Genomic DNA, 19253 nt, shown 5'->3' with positions numbered 1-19253 from the left:
GTAGCCCGCAGCACGTTTATCTCGACAGCTTTTGAATTACCTACCAAGAAGTAGGAGATCTTTTTTATCCCCAAACCCTGGTAGATGGTCTCCATCACGCTTTAAGCATGGTTGCATGGATGATGATGATGACCGTATTCTTATTTGTATTAGTAAATATTAAATTCTTACGCGCATAATAGTTGATATCACCACCTTGGTGGTATAGGGGTCAGCAAGCTGGTCTCTTACGCAGAGGGCCCGGGTTCGATTCCCGGTCGGGTTGAATTTCCTGGTTGAGGTTTTTCATGGTTTTTTTCTGAAACATAAGGCAAACACCAGAAAATTCATCACCGAAATCATATTCATAACAAATCAGTAATACAGTTGCCATCTACTGTAGTTCACAACAATAGAACCAGTCTCAACAACAGTACACAGGCCTTCGGATTACAACCAAAAGATAAACTCGCGATATGACCAAAGATGTTAAAGCGAATATGCGTAAATAACAGCGAGGGGGAAAAATAGTTGATACAAGTTTAATTGGTGCGAGTGAAAGTACAGAGAGAAAAATAAATGATATGTCAAAATCCATATTTTTAGTTAATGGATGGAAAAGCGGTTTTTTTATTATTATTTTTTTTTTATTTGCAAAATAAACTTGAATTGTATGTTTTCACAACACAGTACTTTGTATTTATATTTTGTATAGGCTAATTCAAATTGAGTTCCGGTGCCTTATCTTTTTCGGAGTTAAAAGGCGGTCGGAACTTAATGCTTACGACATTACCTCATTGTAATGGCGGGTACCGAGGTCATGAGAGCATGCAATTCTACCTCCATGAGAGCAATGACATCTAAAGTGGAAGCCTTTTTAATGAGAAAGTAAAAGTGTATGTTTTGCTATTAATGCAGCAATTGCACGAACTTTCCCAATCTTCTCGGTTGAAATATATTTTAAATTAAATTAGGATTTTTGAGGGTAAGAATTCCATTTTACAGAACAGTAGTATGAAGTCATGAAGTCTTTGCTTTGCCTCTAGAGATCCTGGAGCTGCACAATTAAACCATTTTTTTATACGGGAAGATGCTTTTCGTACCTAGCAATATGTACCGTTGTTGCTGCAGCAGGAATGCAGTAGCGACTTCTTATCGGGGCGCGTAAAAACTAACACCCGAGGTGCAATTTGGAGTTCTTGGCAGCGGAACAAGGAACTACTTCCCAGCACAAGCAGATACTGTCATTTGTTTGGGGCTCAGTGCTCTCACTGCAATAGACTGTAACTTTCACTGTTCCTTCTTCTTAGGGAACTTCGTTTTCTAATATTGCAATCCATCCTTTCATAAATACTTGTCTACATGCCTGATCATTATCCCTGCACTTTCAAATGAAATTCTTGACATTTACGCTCGTTTCTTATTAACTAATTGTTTCTGAGGTGAGTAGTTAATTGTTTACTTCTTCTATGATAACCTGCTAATCAACATTTTATGTCTTGTAACCCACATGTATTCTCCTATTAGTATATTAACTGTATAATAGATCTCAAGTGAATTAATCGTCGAATTTATCTCGAGCATTTTAGGTCTTATAAATTGTGTGTTTGTGTGTGTGTGTGTGTGTGTGTGTATGTGTGTGTGTGTGTGTGTGTGTGTGAGTGTGAGTGGGTATATTCCCCTTATGTTATGTAACTGATTTTGATTATGTGTAATTTTCTATTTTATTTTATATATTATGTAACCGATCTTGACTATTTGTAATTTTATATTATGTAACTGATCTTGACTATTGTAATTTTCTACTATATTTTATGTAATTTCTAAGGTATTTTCTTTTGTATTGTTTTGTAATCTAATTTTGTATTTCATGTACATTATTGAAACCTGGTTGAATGGAAGAGAAGGCCTCATGGCCTTAACTCTGCCAGGCAAAATAAACCTACTACTACTACTACTACTACTACTACTACTAAATCGCAAACATGTTGATCAATCATTAGCTCACTTATTGATGGTTTCATTAACCTCCGTTAAATATGCTATAACAAGTGATATTGTAACATACGTTTAATTTTTTAACAGTTGTTTGACTATTACAGGTTTCATCAACCTCCGTTAGGGTTTTGTTAATAAACTCTTGTTAAACCATATTTTTCATATTGGAATGTAGTATCTAAAGGTCCCACCACATGCAGGTTCTTACATTTTTTCAAATACTTTGGTCACCTCTTCATATTAACTTTTACAATACGAATACAACAGGAATGTGACCTATCTGATATCCTTATTGTTGTTACCTGTACTGTTATCTCGAATTTTCAACTAATCTGTCTGGTGTTGGTGGTAGAATATTGGCTGTCTATGCGATCTCTTTAGGCCCAGTGTTCACATACATGTAAGTTGTATGTGATCAGGGATGGGTTTGTTTGAGTAACAAGATATGTCGGAATAAAATTACATACGGTATTTTTGTTATATCTCTTGATGTTCACAATTTCAATGCGATTTTTTCTATTCCCTTATTTATTTATTATTTTTAACAATTTTAACTGAAAAATCTAGAAAATGCACTTGTAAACATATTTATGACATTGAATTATACCACCACACTTTCTATAAAGTATGTTCCGTCGCAGAGCTCCGCAAAATTCTAAATTCTAACATTAAAAATTCTATAAATTCTAAATTTGATTTTTGGAGTGTTAAGTGTTAAATTTTAAGTTGACTACTATACTTTTACTGCATCATACTACTTTTGACTAATAAAACTGTACGGAACGACGTGTTTCAACCAGTCATGGCTGCTTATCCTACAATTTTTATGACCCCTCTAGTATTTGATTTTTTGGTTGCCAACATTATACTTTCAATAATTGTATATTTTAAATGATTCATGTTTATTTCATCATCCTTAATTAAATCATTTCTCTAATTTATTTTGTTTATATTATTTAGGTTATGTTGTATGAGTCACGTATCAGAGATTATTTAATATAATATATTGATAATTGAAGTGGAATGCAACTGTTTTAATAAAAATGAAACTGAATCTACAAAGCCTTCTTGACTAGTAATCGTCCATAGAGTTGAATGAAGATTATATGGTTGGCACAACTGTAATAAGAGATCAGTTCATCATAACACACTACTGCCATCTAGCGGAATATTTGTAATGATGAGATGGTACAGTAATACATTTTCAAGACAGTTTCGTATTTTAGTAAATTAATTAATGTTTTATTGTATTAGAGTACTTTATTTCTTCTAATCTTTATATACTATGCTTTCTTCTAATTGTGTAATAGTCAATTAAATCCCACTCGAGTTTTGATTTTCTCTAGATAAACCAAAACCTCTTGTGAGATTACTGTTTTTATTATACTATTGATGATGATGATGATGAAGAAGAAGAAGAAGAAGAAGAAGAAAGAGAAGAATTGTTGGGATGTCACTGGGAAACCAGAGTACTGTATTTTAAAGCAAAATTATTGAATTTTTTTGCGATGATGTAAGTAGACTTTGTTATTGATAATAAAAATGGATGGATTACGCATAGCCTACTTTTATAGCCCTGAATTGAAATTTGATATGGGCCGGAAATAAATTTATTTTGCCACGAGTCCACTTATTCATGGAGGGGGTTCTTTGCCCTGCCGTAATTTTACGACACGACGTCACCTCTATTTCCGCTCCGAATGAAGCCATCCCAAGGATTTTTATCGACATCACTTAACGCCTCGGATCTTCGCAAGTGTGGTAACCTATAGATCCGTAAGAACGACTCGCACAGTCAAAAGATATTTTCTATTATTTTGCAAAACCATATTGTCATGATATCAAAAGTCTTGCGAGGACACAAACATACTCAGCATGATTGAATATTCCACGAAGATATAACGGCACAAGATGCTTGTCCTTGAGGTGAGTTTGAGTTGCAGTTGATTCAATTCGATTTTTAGTTTCCGAATAGTTGCTCAGTTATTTCTTATTGAAGAAGTGTAGGCCTACGATATAAACTTCCAAAAAATATTGGTGGTAGAGCATAAATAACTGAAGAAAATAATGTTTTTCTATAACTGTCAAGGTTTTCCCCCAAAAAATGTATTTTATTAGTCTAACTTTTTTGAAAATGAGAACAGACAGTCATTACTTATTTTGCCCGATACGTACGCTGAAGCAGTCGTTTGTTACTCTGTTATGTATTATTGGTTTGTGTGTTGGGTGAAATGTCAATGGCAGCATTCACGTTCAGTCGATATCTAAACGAGTATTACATTACTATTTTACAAATTAAAAGTAAAATTATAAGAAATAATTCAATTTCACTTGACATTTTGTTCAGTAGGCCTATTCCGATAGCTGCTGCCTATTATAATGTTGGCAGTTTCTGCCGTTTACATCCTGTATATCTGTGAGCCAGATTAATTCATTTCCATCTATATAGCAATTTAAAGCTAAACTCACACCATTGATGCGTATGTTCTTCGATCAGCTGATTATTCCGCATATCTTTGAAAACAGAGCGTGATTCACTGATTAAACCAGGAGAAAGACTTTTTAGATAGCTTGTTAGCATCCTTTTGTTCGTGGGTAGTATATTTTATGGATAGCTATAGTCTAAGAATAAACGTATAACTGACTGATAATGGTCCATGTTTTATATGTTTCGTCTGCTAATTGGCATCCGGTGGAAACATATATTTTTATTTACTCGTTCAGATTCCGTTTTTATTGAATTTCTACCTTGAGTAATGTTATGATTTTACGCACGCACATAGCCTACACGTTTTCGCTCGCGTCTTCTTGGGTTGCTGTTATCGTTTGGCTGCATTACTAAACATCACAAAACCTCAAAAAGAAACTTGTTCTGTTATGGAAATTGAAGTTATCCAATTTGTTAAATAAAGAAAATGACTTCAGTAATGATTGAAATATGAAATTACTTGGAAGACTTTCAAGACAGACGGGTTTTCTAAAGTTTCTTTTACTGAAAAGCAAGTTTGCTTACTTCAAAACGATACATATTCTAAGTGAAATTGTATAGGTAATTAATGAAAAGACAAGTCTTGTTTTAGGATAGTAAAAATTTGACAGCTTATACCGCCGCATCATGTTTCTTCATAATTAAGAGCTTATTTGCATTTTACTAGTATACAAGGAGCAATCAATGAATTTCCTAACACCTGTATTTATTGTACCGCTAAATATACATGAGCGTGTTACTCAAGATCATTCTTCCATGTTTATTGAGTCAATCGTGTAGGAATTGAGCTTCTACACGTGATTTTGTGCAAACATGTCAAGAAACTATTGCGATTTTTCTTGGAATCTCTCCATATGCGCCGTATGGCTAGTCTTCTGTCTTTCAAGTAATGCATTTAGTATAGATTCCAGGCGTTTCCTTGGTTCTAGATAACTTCTCCTTTTTATGTTTTGTGTGTTGCCTACATTCAGGGCAGTCCGGAAACTTATTGATTGTCCCTTGTATCTGCGGAGGCGAGGTTTTGGGCTTTCATACAATGCGACTTCACATAATATTGTAGTAAAATGTTCCTTTTGAATGGATCACTGAAAGCCTGGAAGTAGTGAATAGCAAATTCATAGTGCAGTTGTAAAAGAGAGTAACTGGGCCATTTTGAGTGCTATAATTTTTAACATTCCTAAATTTAGCGTTGGGAGCTACAACTGTGGTTGGACAAAAATGTATGTATATATGTAGGCTACGTATGTATGTAACTAATGCCTACCTACTTCACTTTACGTGATTTGAGTTCCTCATATTGCGAATAGATGACAGGACTGACACATTTTTCTAGTTGTATACCACTTCGGCAGGTCACGCTGTGCATGATGTGTATTCGTGGACAGTTATGTCGTGTACTAGGGTGAGTGTATGTGTAAGTGTTCGTGTAAGTGTAATGTATGGAATGAATGATTATGATGAGGGAGGGAGTGGGAAAACCCGGTGTTGGCACGCAGCTTACTCCCGTCGAATAGCACCAAGGGGGCCGCCAGACTAAACGTCCCCGTCGTCCAATGGACGAATCACGATCAACAGTGACATATGCCTTCTCTTCATATGCTTTGCGTAGAGATTTGAAATTTAACCCAGACATATAGGTGCAGAATCTAGTGGTTAGAAATTGTGCACCGCTATCTCTCCTAATTCTGAGCTAGAAATTTTACATGAAAATTTCTGACCCCGCCGGGAATCGAAGCCGGACGGCTAGTCTGCAGACAGACACGCTACCACCGAGCTAACTCGGCGGACTGGGTGGACAAAAATGAATATGTAAAAACTGTTTGCATAACAATCGAAAAATCATCATATTCCGATTTAATAATAATAAATTAAATTGCACTCTAATGAGCATTCAATGTGTGTCTATGCTCTTGCATTTATAAGTTCATTTAGTGTCCATGTTCTTTTTTATCTACTTGCTTTTATAAGTTCATATAGTGTTCATGCCCTTTTTTGCACAGGTTAAAGTGATATAGTGCATACTTTTGATTACATATTTTGCACATGCATTGTTCACTTGGGTGGTGGAATCTGTGTTTATGCACATTTTGTGGTGGAACCCGTGGATCGCGAATCCTACAAACATTCATATTTCCATCCGTGCTTCATTCGGTGTAGTATGTCATTAGCGCCTGTCGCATTCGGCAACTTCTCGGACGCTTGCGTTTGGCATTGAGTCTATGAATCAGTCAACCTCATGAAATGGAGAGCGTTTTCTTTGAAGTGGTGTAAACGTGGTGGTTATGACACTGCTTCAATTACACATGATGTACAAAAAACCTGTGTATCACATACACAATGTTTCGAACATAGTATCAATTCCTTTTATAAGAGACGGCGCCATACGAGTACCTTTTACAATGATAAATCATTTTTGCTTTCTATGTTCAAATGCACATTGCTAAAAATTTAGAAGTACTAATTTTGTAACTGAATGCATTCATTCATAAACGGACTTCTTGATTTCTCTCTACAAAACTGAAATGAAAAAAAGCAATGAAAAACTTAATGATATATACAGAGTGTTTAATAAAACATAACTGCTACTTGCTGGGACCGCGTTTCTCCCTTCATCATACATTCCATGCTCTACAATTAAATAAACACTTACACAAACACTCACCTCAGTACACGACATAACTATATACAGATATACATCACGCACAACGTTTCCCGCCGAAGTGGTGTGAAACTTGAAAAATGGGTCACTAAACGTGCCTTGCATATACTAGCATGGAACGACAATGTCTCTGACCACGATCAAATAGACGACCTGCCGTGTCAGTAATACTCATATTATATAAATAATGACACCGCTCAGACAACCCAGAGCATTGCATAGAATTATATATTTTTACTGTTTCAGGAAATAAGTAAATTTGTGTATTTCAATGAAGAGAAATCTCCCTCATAAGGGCTGATTTGACATATTTCCCACAATTCATTAGATTTACACAGTAAGCTAATTGACTTGTCAGGACAACTCACCCTGCACATGGTTTTCCCGTGTTTCCCAAAGGAGCTAAGACAAATGTCGGGATGAAACCTAAAAGAAATAGGTCACGGTCCTATTCCCTTCCCCACTTGTTTATTCACTTTATTTTCCTAAATTATTGACGTCCATGTCTTCAGGAACGGGCTTCGCCTTCGACACTGATGTCTGCCAAGTGACCTCATCTATCCGGGCTTTTGCGTTGTTCACACTATTCATTACAGTATAGATAATTATGTACACCAATGCTGTACGTTTTAAATCCGGCCTGCTGTGCCCATGCTTAACTCAAAACAGCCTAATCATAGAATATTGAAATTTCCTTTATAATTAATCGTAAATTTTTAACAGGGGGAATAAATAAATTGTTAGTTCATAGGGCTAACTGCTTCAAAGCAGGGTACTTAGTTCTAATGACTGCACTGATAGTATAATTAACATGGAGACATGAGATAATTACTCAGTCTGCCATTATAATTCACTCTGGTGCAATCCGTATCTGACCGACTGCTATTTTCAAAATAGGAACGTTAAATGCGGCTCCTTTTATGTAGAGCTATGCCACTCGCCCATGAAAACGAATTAGTTTGCAGACAGCCTGTTGATCCATTGCAAGTTTAATGTAACAGCAGTTTTGTTTTCCTAATGACATGGGATTAAAGTTTTTAAAAAACTGTCACGTGACGATCCCAGAGGATAAATGTCACGTCCTCGTCTACACCCACACGTAATCCTTCTCACTTATTGCCCTCTGTGACGTTAGGAGGGCAATCCTCTCGTGCAGGATGTCCCGCTCGCGGGCGCATGTGCAACTCTCCTGGTTATAACTCCACCTCTGCACCCTCCCTCGCCTGCTCGCTCGTCCAAAATACAGATCGATTCTTCTTCATACGAGAGGGGGGGTCCCCACGTTTTGTCTCGGTGTAGGAGGAACCAAACCGCGTGCTGATCGGCGGCGGCACTGTGGGAGTGAGTGTATAACTCACCGGTTCTCGTGTCCGCGGCACCAGTTCGCTCGGGCGCCCCTCCAGGTCATGTCAGTAGTATGTGACTGGCTGTCCCTTCAGCACACGCCGTCATATTTTACCAACTGAATGCGAGAATCTTGGAAGCAATAAATTAGTTTAAGAAGAGTGGTGGATCTTCGAGTGAGACCGAGCGCGACGTGTACACTTTCGGACCGATACGCGTCGTTGCGAAGAATTTGTTGCTGTTTTGTTAGTGGCTAGTGATTTAGAGTGTAGTGTACTACCGTCGTCATAACTCCCTCGCTCTCTTCCGCTCTCGTTCTTCTCTTCCTCGTGTGTGTTGGCGAGCAGCCACAGGTGTCCCATAAGCGGCTGAAAATCCTTTACTCATTACACATAGGCCTATCGTACGTCTTCCGCGACACCTGAATTCACCTGTGAAACTTCCAACATCAATATTCCAGCTATCCATAGTGAGAGAATTCAGAACACAAGCAGTGATATTACTTGTACGTAGTTCCTTATTAATTTCGACATCAAAATTATCCACGTTTACTCGTTGGATGTTGTCATCTTATGGTTATGACTACCGCACGTCAAGTAACTTGGCATGAAGCCGACAGAGGAGACGCAAAGTCCCAGTAAATGCATATATCTAGGATCTTGTCTTGTCTTCTGAAAGCATCCGTTCTCATCATTTCAAGAACACTCCATTTTGGTTTGTTGACAAAGACAGTGATATCTTACACAACCCCGCAGCGAGATTCATCTCCGTTGTGTATTTTACACCCTCTTCTCACCACCTGTCTTACACTCCTGTCTCTGCCTTGCACGTTGACATGCCAATCTCAATCTTGGGAAAGGGAGAACATATAAGACTTAACTTTACACAATTTCCGGTCCCTGCATTCTACACGTCATTTCTGTGAGCTCGTTATGGTCGCAGTAATAACGCGTTTCTAAGATGTTGATAAGTGGCCTTTGAGTTGTGTGTACTGAGTACAGCTCATCATCATACTAAATTAGGGAAAATAATGCAACAGAAATCGTATAAAGCTGTTCGTACGCTAAAATAATAGAATCCACTCATTCTGCTGGGTTGGTGTCAGAAGTTTCAGTGACATAGCAAGGTGGGAACTGTGATCGTGTTATCGACAGTAATTAGTAACATCTTGTTCATTTATGTGAGCAAAGTTGACATCCGGCGTTTCCAACTACAGCATCGTGTTTATTGTTTGTAGAAGAAGTTGTTAACAGGAAACGGACATAAACTATCCAACTGATATCTCTAGTTAGCGCATTGTTAAAACGACAAGTGGCACAGCTGCTCAGAAGGTCTGTTCTGACCTGTTTGTTTCTCTCGACAACATCTGTTTCACGGGCGAGTACATAATAACTTCCTAGTAATTGAAGTCCGCTAGACAATGGTACTGCAAGAATTGAAATTCCCCACAGCAGTACGTCGCATTTCGGATGAGCGTTATGATTTAGAGGCAAACATATCATCCATTTCGCACTGCCAATGTCATCTGTTGTGTGAGAAAGTTCACCCAAGTCACTCATGAACATAAATCTCTTACGCTGACGGCGTGACTTCATTTTCGATCTCACCGATGTGTTCGTTGCAATCGCTGCATTTTTTCAACGCCTTCACTTATTGATAAAATGCAAAAGAAATCTTGAGCATAACGGCGTCTTAAGAACCACAGTATTCCGGCATACCAGAGCAGAGACGTCCCACCTCCAGAGGCTATGCAGCTCATGACACTCAACTCTCTCCTCATGTTCGATGTGGTGTTCATCTTTTTCCTGTTCCTCGTCGGGGTGTCCTGCCTCGTGTACTACCTCCCGACACCTCGACACCCCGGTGTAGGCGGCGCCGACAGCGGCGACCCCGACCTCGTCAACTACGTGACCGCACTCCCCTGCAAGGAGGACCGCGATGCACCTGTTGATGACGTCTAGCTGGCTACACGTGTCACATCCAGTGAGTTGATGATGCATGCATGTCACGTTCTGCTGCAGACCGACGCCCACGCCCGCTCGATTGATTTTTGTTAATCGCTTTGCTGGCGGCTAGAATAGGTACCATTCTATAATTTAGAGCAGTGATTGGCAGATTCCTGCACTTCGTGCATGCACTGTGCACGACTGATAAGGCGTGTGTATTTCATGCACGCTGAGCAGATTTTCAACCCATGTGGTGAGGATGGGTTAAGAATTGTGTAGTTTTTTCGTTGGTGCAAACAAAATGAACAAATCACTTATGCGTTATAATAAGTAGAGATAGGATTTTAGAACACTAAAAAATGTATGTTCAGACCCTAAAATAAGTTTGTAAAATGATTAAATAGGCACTTAGATTGTTATGATACACGCTCAAAGTTCTATTTATTTCTAAGAAACAAAAGTTATGGCATCAAAAAAATTACAACACTCTTACTCATCATAATTTGCTCTGCAGCACAAGACAATAATCTCCTCCAAATTGTCCATACTCAAGCTGTGTGTCATGCCAATTTCATGTCTATATTTTCGTAAAACTGGACATTTATAGCTCAACAAAAAAAGTCGGCTGATATGGCGAGATTTAAAACCACTGAAAAATAAACTCGGTGCCAAATATTATTGGAAAGCTACTTTTTGAGTACTTATTTTTTATATAATTGTTTTTATATAATTTAGTAAACTTTATTGTACATAAGTAAATACATTATAGTTGAGAATAACAAGAACAGAGAAAGGAAAAAAAAAAAAAATGAAACAAAAATAACTTGACACTTGTTTATGGGTATTGCCCACTGGCAATCCCAAAAGTGCTCTATAGCCTCATATCACTATGACGTTTTATTTTTAGTCTTCTGTGTGCTGGATCTTGCGGTGGATTAGTGACAATGAGTTGAAGTAGCGGATTCGTGTGGTTTAGAAAGGAGCTATACAGTCTGATGCAGCTCTGTCTTAGGACCTCCATCACCTCAGGAATACAGAGATCTTCGTGCAGGTTCTTGTTGCTGATATACCAAGGTGCACCAGACATCAGCCTCAAATAGCGATTTTGCATGACATGTATTATTCTTATTTGCGATGCAGAAGCAGATCCCCAAATTGAACATCCATATTGCCACACAGGGCGCACAGTTGAAATATAGATAAGTCTCTTGTAGTGTAGAGGCAATGGAGACCTGTCTTGAATAATGTATTTTAGCAGGTAGATAGTACTTATAAAAATTTAAATTGATAATTAATGTAAAGGCAATCATATTTATAAATAAACAAATATATAAAGTCATAGGTAGTATTCGTTAATGGTATAGTCCTATTGTTAGAAAAAGACATTAACTGAAATTAGGCATGTTCAGCTTGAGCATCTCTAGTCTTTAAACGAGGTGCAACAGTGACATAGAATATCTTTTAATCGTGTGCCTGCATGCGATTCTGAGATTCTACTTAGTGTTGCACCTCGTTTGAAGGCTAAAGTTGCCCACGCTGAACATGTCTGCCTTAAATAATTAAGCTAGAGATAATTTGTACAATTTAGCATGGAGGTACACCCTTTGACACGGAAAGTGTTTGCTCTCGTGTAGCGTGAATTTGTCTAAGTGTCCGCCGGGTTCACGCGAGCTTAACACGGGGAGTTATTAAGCATCGAGGTCCGAGAATGAAACCTCGTAACAGCGACGTATCTGTATGTCACGAAACGACAAATTCCCTACGAAGCCTCTATGACTTAGCGATATAGCTCTTTCTTCTCATTACAAAGACCGAGCTTCGAATCTCTCTGTGTAAAACGCAAGCGTGTAAACAGATCACACGATGATTCCCGAGCTATTCCGAGGTGGAACAGTCTCTGAACAGCGACCAATTTCCGTGTCAAAGTGTGCACATGCCTGTTTGTTGCAGTGCTGCAAAAATGATTTTCCCGTCGTAAGTCATTCGTGGGAATTCCAGAAGCCACTGCGTATAAGCGTACTTTTTGATGATTTTTCTCTACGTAGCTCTGTCTCGACTAAAAACAGTCGGGGTAATGAAGAAAGCAGAATGCGTCCGAATTCTGACTGTTTTATGTTTATTGTAATAAGACCAGCTACTGGTCATTTTATAAATTGAAAAGTTTTTAGCTGCTTATAATTTAAAATATTTATTGTTGTTGATTTTAGGCCACATTAACAGTGTAGACGGCACAGACATGAAAGAGTGTGCATTGTTGAGTTTGTGTCTTCTATTGTTATACTATTAAACATTTTTAAAGTCGTTTTTAATAGGCCTATATATAAATAGGCACTTTGGGCACTAAAACCATGAAATAGGCACTTTTGGCACTGAAATCAATAAATAGGCACTAAAGATCCAAATAGGCGTTTTAGGGTACTATAAAACTCTACCAACTTTCATGGTTTTCAAAACTTGTACATATCGTCGGTTTACAAGCAAAACACATTAAGTAAAAATATTTCTGAGAAAAAGGTGTATATAATGCACATAAGGTATGTGTATAAACTTAGAATGGAAAATGAAATTCACTTAAACAGAAATAATTTCCTAAAAATAATATTTTGAGGATTCAGTTTTGTCAGAAGAAAAAATATCTTTTTCTCAGAATTAATAATTTTGACTTAATGTGTTTTGCTTGTAAGCCGACGATATCTTAAAATTATTGAATTAATGCTTAAGGATCAAAATAGGCAATTATCGTGAAATCTCAATTCTAATAATAAATAACGTTAATAGCTTAAACATGAACATTTTTATACTGTAGCCACTTTTCTTTAATTTTAAATATCTCTTTTCCTAAAATGTCAGTGCAATTTAAAAGATCGCAAAGTAAAGAAATGTTCCTTTGAAAAATGATTTAAAATAATAATAAAAACCATGACAGGGTACGAATCATAATTGCGTGGTCGATAGTTTTGTGCTTGAATGGGTTTAGGATGTTTGTAGGTTATGATGTGTATGAAATAAAGATCGTTATGCATGTTGAGTTATTTAAAGTTATTTTATTTGTATTCTTCATCCTATGTTGTGCGTTGCATCGGCCTGCTGCCGCTAAGGAGCAATGATATGTTGCGGATTGCATCGGCTCGCTCCTACTAAAGATAAAGTTGCGCAGAAAGTGTTACAGAAACGGTAACGGACATTTTACACGAACAGATGCCCATTTAAACATTCCACGTTAATTTTTTGTTATAAAAATATCTAATAATGCATAACATATTCAGGGTGTACAGTAAGATTAAATAAAGCTGTTTCTATCACAAGTTTGTCACTAAGAAGATCATTCAAAAAGGCTTCACGATTCACTCCTACAACATCTCCATACCGGCTAATATGTTTAATAACGGCGCTCTGAATGCAATGTTGAATAGTGATGATAACTTTTCCAAAAACTGAATAGTCTACTCTATTTTCTACCTCAGAAAATAAATAATCACTTTATCTCATGCGATTCAATTGAGACCCTTAACGTCGCATCATCTAACTCGTGCTAGCCATTCTGTAACTGACTCACAAAGCTCTGTTTATGTACACAATTAGTTGAATACGTGTTTAGTCTGTTTTTATATGCTGCAATCGATGTTTTTCCATCACTGACGTCAGCGAATCAAAGTCGAGAACTCCTAGGGATTGGGCAATCTTCAAAAGGCATACGAGTGTTTTCACTCAATGTACGCGGTGAAAATACACACGAATGCCTATCTCCAATCTAGATTCTACTGAAATACATTTCAGTTGTGTTATATCTTTTGTTGTCTGTTAATCATAAAATTGGGTAATTAGTCCTCCACAAGTATCACTATGGATTTTTCAATGGAAAATGTCAGGTCTAATCGGGACTTGAACCCGGATTGCTTGCATGACAGGCTGAAGATCTGACCACCCAGCCACCGCAGGGACAAGCCGACAATGACTTAATTATATAGGTCATTGAACATGGTTGAAGATCTCACAGACACTTTCTCCCAATCCTAATTTCCCTTTCTAAAGACGCATTTCGCGTTACCTTTTAAAAGTTTCCCCAGCCATTTCCCTATTTACACTGATACTTTATTATAATTCCTTTACTGTTCTTCAAATCGTAATCACGTGATCTTGAAATATCTACTTTCAAAATTATAAGTACGTGACTACAGTCTTAGTATAGTTTATCTCCCCTGTTTTCTGCGATATGATAGATTACTTAGCCGTTTATAAACCATTGCGAAATTTCGCATTTCAAAAGACCACGACAGTTTGGATGACCATCTTTGTTGATTAGGCATACTATCTAGACCACAATGTATGCTCTGAATAGTTTGGACATCAGGGATTCCAGACATAATGCAGTGAGGTCTGGGTATGTACTGGCGATCTTGCAAGGGTCCCTGTTTTTAAGTTTGCCCCAGTTAGGCCCATAGACTATACCCTGTGATGCTGAACATTCATTTTAAGCATACAAACTGAAAAAAGGGCGTTCCTTCACAGAAGAAGACTTGGGAAACCCTTTTAGTTTGTCATTTAATCTGTGGCAAAACAGTTACATTAACACAAGTGAAATTATTTGATTTTTGTTATCAGAATTTTTTGAAACCAAGAGTGTAGTTAGAAGTTATCTGAATCTCTCATTTAAAGTGCTCTAAAGCGTCACATAGCCAGATTATTTTTAATTTTTCTTGGGTTTTTAGTGCACAGTCGCATGCATATTTTAGCAGTTTGATCATTCATGCGGGTCACGGCGTAGCTCAGTTGGCTGTGCGCTTGCCTGCGATCCGAAGTTGCGCTGTGTCATGGGTTCAATTCCCTTTTGGGCTGATTATTTTATTGTTTTTTTTTTTCGAGGTTTTCTCGAACCGTTAGGTGAATGTCATGTAATCTAAGGCAAATCCTCGACCTCATCTTGCCAAATACCACCCCACTGTCACAATCCCATCGACGCTAAATAACCTAGTAGTGATATGGCGTCGTTAAATAACCAACTAAAAGATATTGCATGCGCAGTTTGTTAAACTATGTTAAGTGATAATCTCCTGTCCAAGTGAAACTTTGAATAGGCATCGCATGTTTCAAATCAATGAAGTGGTAAAAAGATTGTACAGTTACAAACTTGTCATAGGGTAAACTAGGTAGTTATTGACCAGTATACGGTGATTGACCTGTTCCTTTTTTCAAGTATATTGTGAATAAACCACGATCGTGATTTCACTTTTTGCTGCATATACCTCTAGTAACAACCCTTATTTGTGGTTAGTTGTCGCTGTTCATCCCACTGAGTTAGTGTCTGTTGTCTGAGAGGACTGAAATCGATTGGAAATGCAACTGAACTTAAACAAGTGTAAGTAACTAGAGAAATTGCTAAGAATAATGCACGCAATAATTTATTTATTCTGCAAAGGATACATAAATTCTGGTGCTCGTTTTTACACTCACAGTGTGAGAAAAGGTATAAGGTTTCCGTCCACAGAATATTATTTTGTAAAAGTTTTTATATGACATAAAAATGCCCCGTGGTCAATCACTATAAAGTGTATGTCCGCAAACTACAGTGATTAGTCGTTCATAAATTATTTGTTAGAATAATGACCAATGTGCTTCAATTCTATATATGTTATCGGTTAAATGATGGGGATTTTTACAGGACTGATACTATATTATAATGCCTAAGCCAGGTAAAGTGCATTATACAGGGGAAGCTTTACGAAACGCTACAGAACCTGTCCGCAGTGGATTTGATTTAAATGAAGCTGCCAAGAAGTTTGGTGTCCTAAAAGCAACCTTAGCGTCCAGAAACAAATATCCCGTTGAAGGAAAAGTGTTCTTTGGTCCTCGTCCAGTGCTGGGTGAAGCCATTTGTAGTAACATCAGAGAAATGACACACACTTGGTTCTGATAAGGCACAAAAGAGAAAAATGGAAGAAGAGGCAAGAGAAGAAAGGAAGCGAATAAGAAATGAAAGAAAAGGCAGCGAGAAGAGTTCTTTTCTTATTTTTTTTAACTTGGTTATTTAACGACACTGTATCAACTACGAGGTTATTTAGCGTCGATGAGATTGATGATAGCGAGATGGTATTTGGCGAGATGAGGCCGAGGATTGTCATAGATTACCTGAAATTTGCCTTACGGTTGGGCAAAACCTCGGAAAAACCCAACCAGGTAATCAGCCTAAGCGGGAATTGAACCCGCGCCCGAACGAAACTTAGGATCGGCAGGCAAACACCTTTGCCGACAGAGCTACGCCGGTGGCGAATAGTTCTTAATGAAAAAGATCAGAAGAAGAGAAACGAAACAGACAAGAAAAAAGTGAAAATTGTGAAAATGTGTTGTTCAATCACTAATAAATGAGTATTCAATAACTGTGCAGTAGACGGTCAATCACTAATAAGCGTGTGGTCAATAACTGTGCAGTAGACGGTCAATCACTAATAAGCGTGTGGTCAATAACTGTGCAGTAGACGGTCAATAACTGTAAAAGTGGACTTGTTGTGTTTATTTAATTTATCTTTGCATTAAAATGTTATTTTTTCTTTTGTTTATTGATTTTGATTTGTTTCTGAATCTTCACTTGACCCAATGCCTTTAAAATTCTCTCAATAAGTTACCACTGTTTTCCGCTATTTCATTGTTTTATTATTCATTAGCTTAAGTGGTCAATCACTATACAGTTTACCCTATAATAATATACCACGCATGTAATATTAAGCTCAATCTGTATTGCATATGGTAGTTAAAACAGTATTGGTAAAAGTAGATTTTATAATTAGTTCATAAGACAGACGTGACAAAACCATATTCAGTTGATATTTTAGATATTATAGGCTATAATTAGTGTGATAGTGTAATGTAAATATTTCGCACTGTATAATAATGATGATGACTCATATATTTGATATTGCAAAAACAAATGTAAACCTGATTATGCTAAGAGAGGAAGTGTTGCTTAATTTTAATATTCAGTAATTGCAGTATGTTAATAAAACTTCAAGTTTTTTCTCATACTTCCATTTTGATAAATCATTATAATTTAAACTGTCTTCTTAAAAATACAGTAGAACTTGGCTATAACGACATCCAAGGGACCTTAAAATTATGTTGTTATAAACGAGTGTCGTAGTAACCAAGATTCACATTATCAATCTAGTGAGGTGGAAAATGAAAAATAAAAAACTTAATTAGACTTATTTTAGATTTATGTATTGACTTGTAAGCCTACCATGAACATAATAAAATACACGTAGGCCTACAATTATAAATGCAGTATTCTGTATTAAAACAGTTTGTTCAATACTCACCAAACTACTTTATTTAGGAGTGAAGCAATCAGTCATTTTACGCTGTTGTCTCGTACTTGCCCAATACACACTTTCGGAATTAGGGTAAGACCGCCTATATTGAACCCCTTAAGAACTTAAGGCCATTAACAGTGAATTGGAAGGAAAATCATCTAGGAAATGGTTATATATGAGAAACACATTTATTACCAATAGAACCATGAACTTAAAATGCAATTTTGAAAGTTAGAGAAAACACAATTTAACTTTTACTGAAAGCCTGCAAAGGTCCAATTTAGGTGTATATGCTCCTAAATTGGATCACCAGTTTTCGTAAATTGGACCATTAAACATTATTTTTACATGCACTATATACATTATTTTAAAGACATTCTTTACAATAGAGTATCTTCTTTTTCGGCCCCACTTTGGGACAATCTTGATGAGCCCACTCCCTGCACTTCATGCACTGGATCATGCCCCTAACTTCGTCAAGTTTGCACAGTTTACAAAATCAACCACAGCTTTTCTTCTTGTTCTTTTTTTGTGCCCTCTGGTTGACCAAATCTTGCATTGAAAGCAGCTGATCCTTGTACGGAGAAGTAGTCAATACTGTTGCAACTGCTGTCTTCCTTCTCTTTACTTTCGTACTTAAAGGCAACGGTGAAATTTCCTGCACTTTTTGTAGGGTTTTACGACTTCTGGTGTGTTGGATTTCTGATCTTGAAGAGGAGAAGTGGAGGATGCTGGTGTGGTGGCTCTCTGATCTTGAAAAGTAGAAGTGGAGGTCAATTGATCTTCCAAATGACTGCTTATGTTGTATGGCTTTGACATTTACCCCATCAATTCTACGTTTTAACGTTGCTTTTGGAACATTATAGATGCGAGCTGTACAACTAAGCCCCATAGCCCCGTTTCTGTACGTACATAACGCCCTCTCCATAATTTCTTCATCCCAGGACCCGTATTTTCCCCGCTTTAGCATCTGTAGAAAGAGACAGACAACAAAATTGTACTCGATAATAATTAAGCGACAAAGTCCTATTCTGAATCTAAATTACGAATGTGATTATCTACATTGACATTCACTTTATTTAATAAAAGCCAATAGCTTTATATCATATTCTTAAATTGGACCGCTCTAAGTATGTGGTCCAATATAGGAAAGTACTTCCGATCCAATATAGGATTACACGCCATTTTTCTTTTCCACAAGGACGCCTTGTTAGCTGTTCATACCACACTGATCTTGTATATCTAAATGTTGTCACAATTAAGTGCCTTTTACATATTACACATAGAACTTACCTCAGGTAAGGTGTATTCCGTTCACAAGTACAGATGCACAGAACAAAAATAACATGAAATACACTCCAAACAGACGAATAGAAATCACAACGCTCCACAATGTCGTACCGCAACCAAACTCGCTCCAGGAAGTAGTGAGAACACAAGGTTTGTATTCATACCGCTAGGTTGCAGCCACTACTTACCTATAAAGTTTCATACGAACGGTCCAATTTACGCGGTGGTCCAATATAAGCGGTGTT

At 37.2% G+C, this 19253-nt stretch overlaps 1 protein-coding gene across 2 annotated transcripts in view; it reads left to right on the top strand.

Moving 5' to 3' along the window:
- The window catches only part of LOC138712207 (tyrosine-protein phosphatase non-receptor type 13-like), a 1532948-nt gene that overhangs the window by 212218 nt on the left and 1301477 nt on the right, over positions 1 to 19253 (top strand). The window contains exon 1 of one of the 2 annotated variants that reach the window (XM_069843725.1): positions 8422 to 10451. The exons of the other annotated variant lie outside the window; for it this stretch is intronic. The gene's annotated coding sequence lies outside the window, so the exon portion shown is untranslated. Of the gene's footprint in view, positions 1 to 8421; positions 10452 to 19253 lie in introns of those variants that run through there. 2 annotated transcript variants of the gene reach the window in all.

The sequence above is a fragment of the Periplaneta americana genome, chromosome 13 (assembly GCF_040183065.1).
Source record: "Periplaneta americana isolate PAMFEO1 chromosome 13, P.americana_PAMFEO1_priV1, whole genome shotgun sequence".
NCBI classification, from domain to species: Eukaryota; Metazoa; Arthropoda; class Insecta; order Blattodea; family Blattidae; genus Periplaneta; species Periplaneta americana.
Note: the sequence above shows the minus strand (reverse complement) of the source record. Positions and strands in the feature narration are given on the sequence as shown.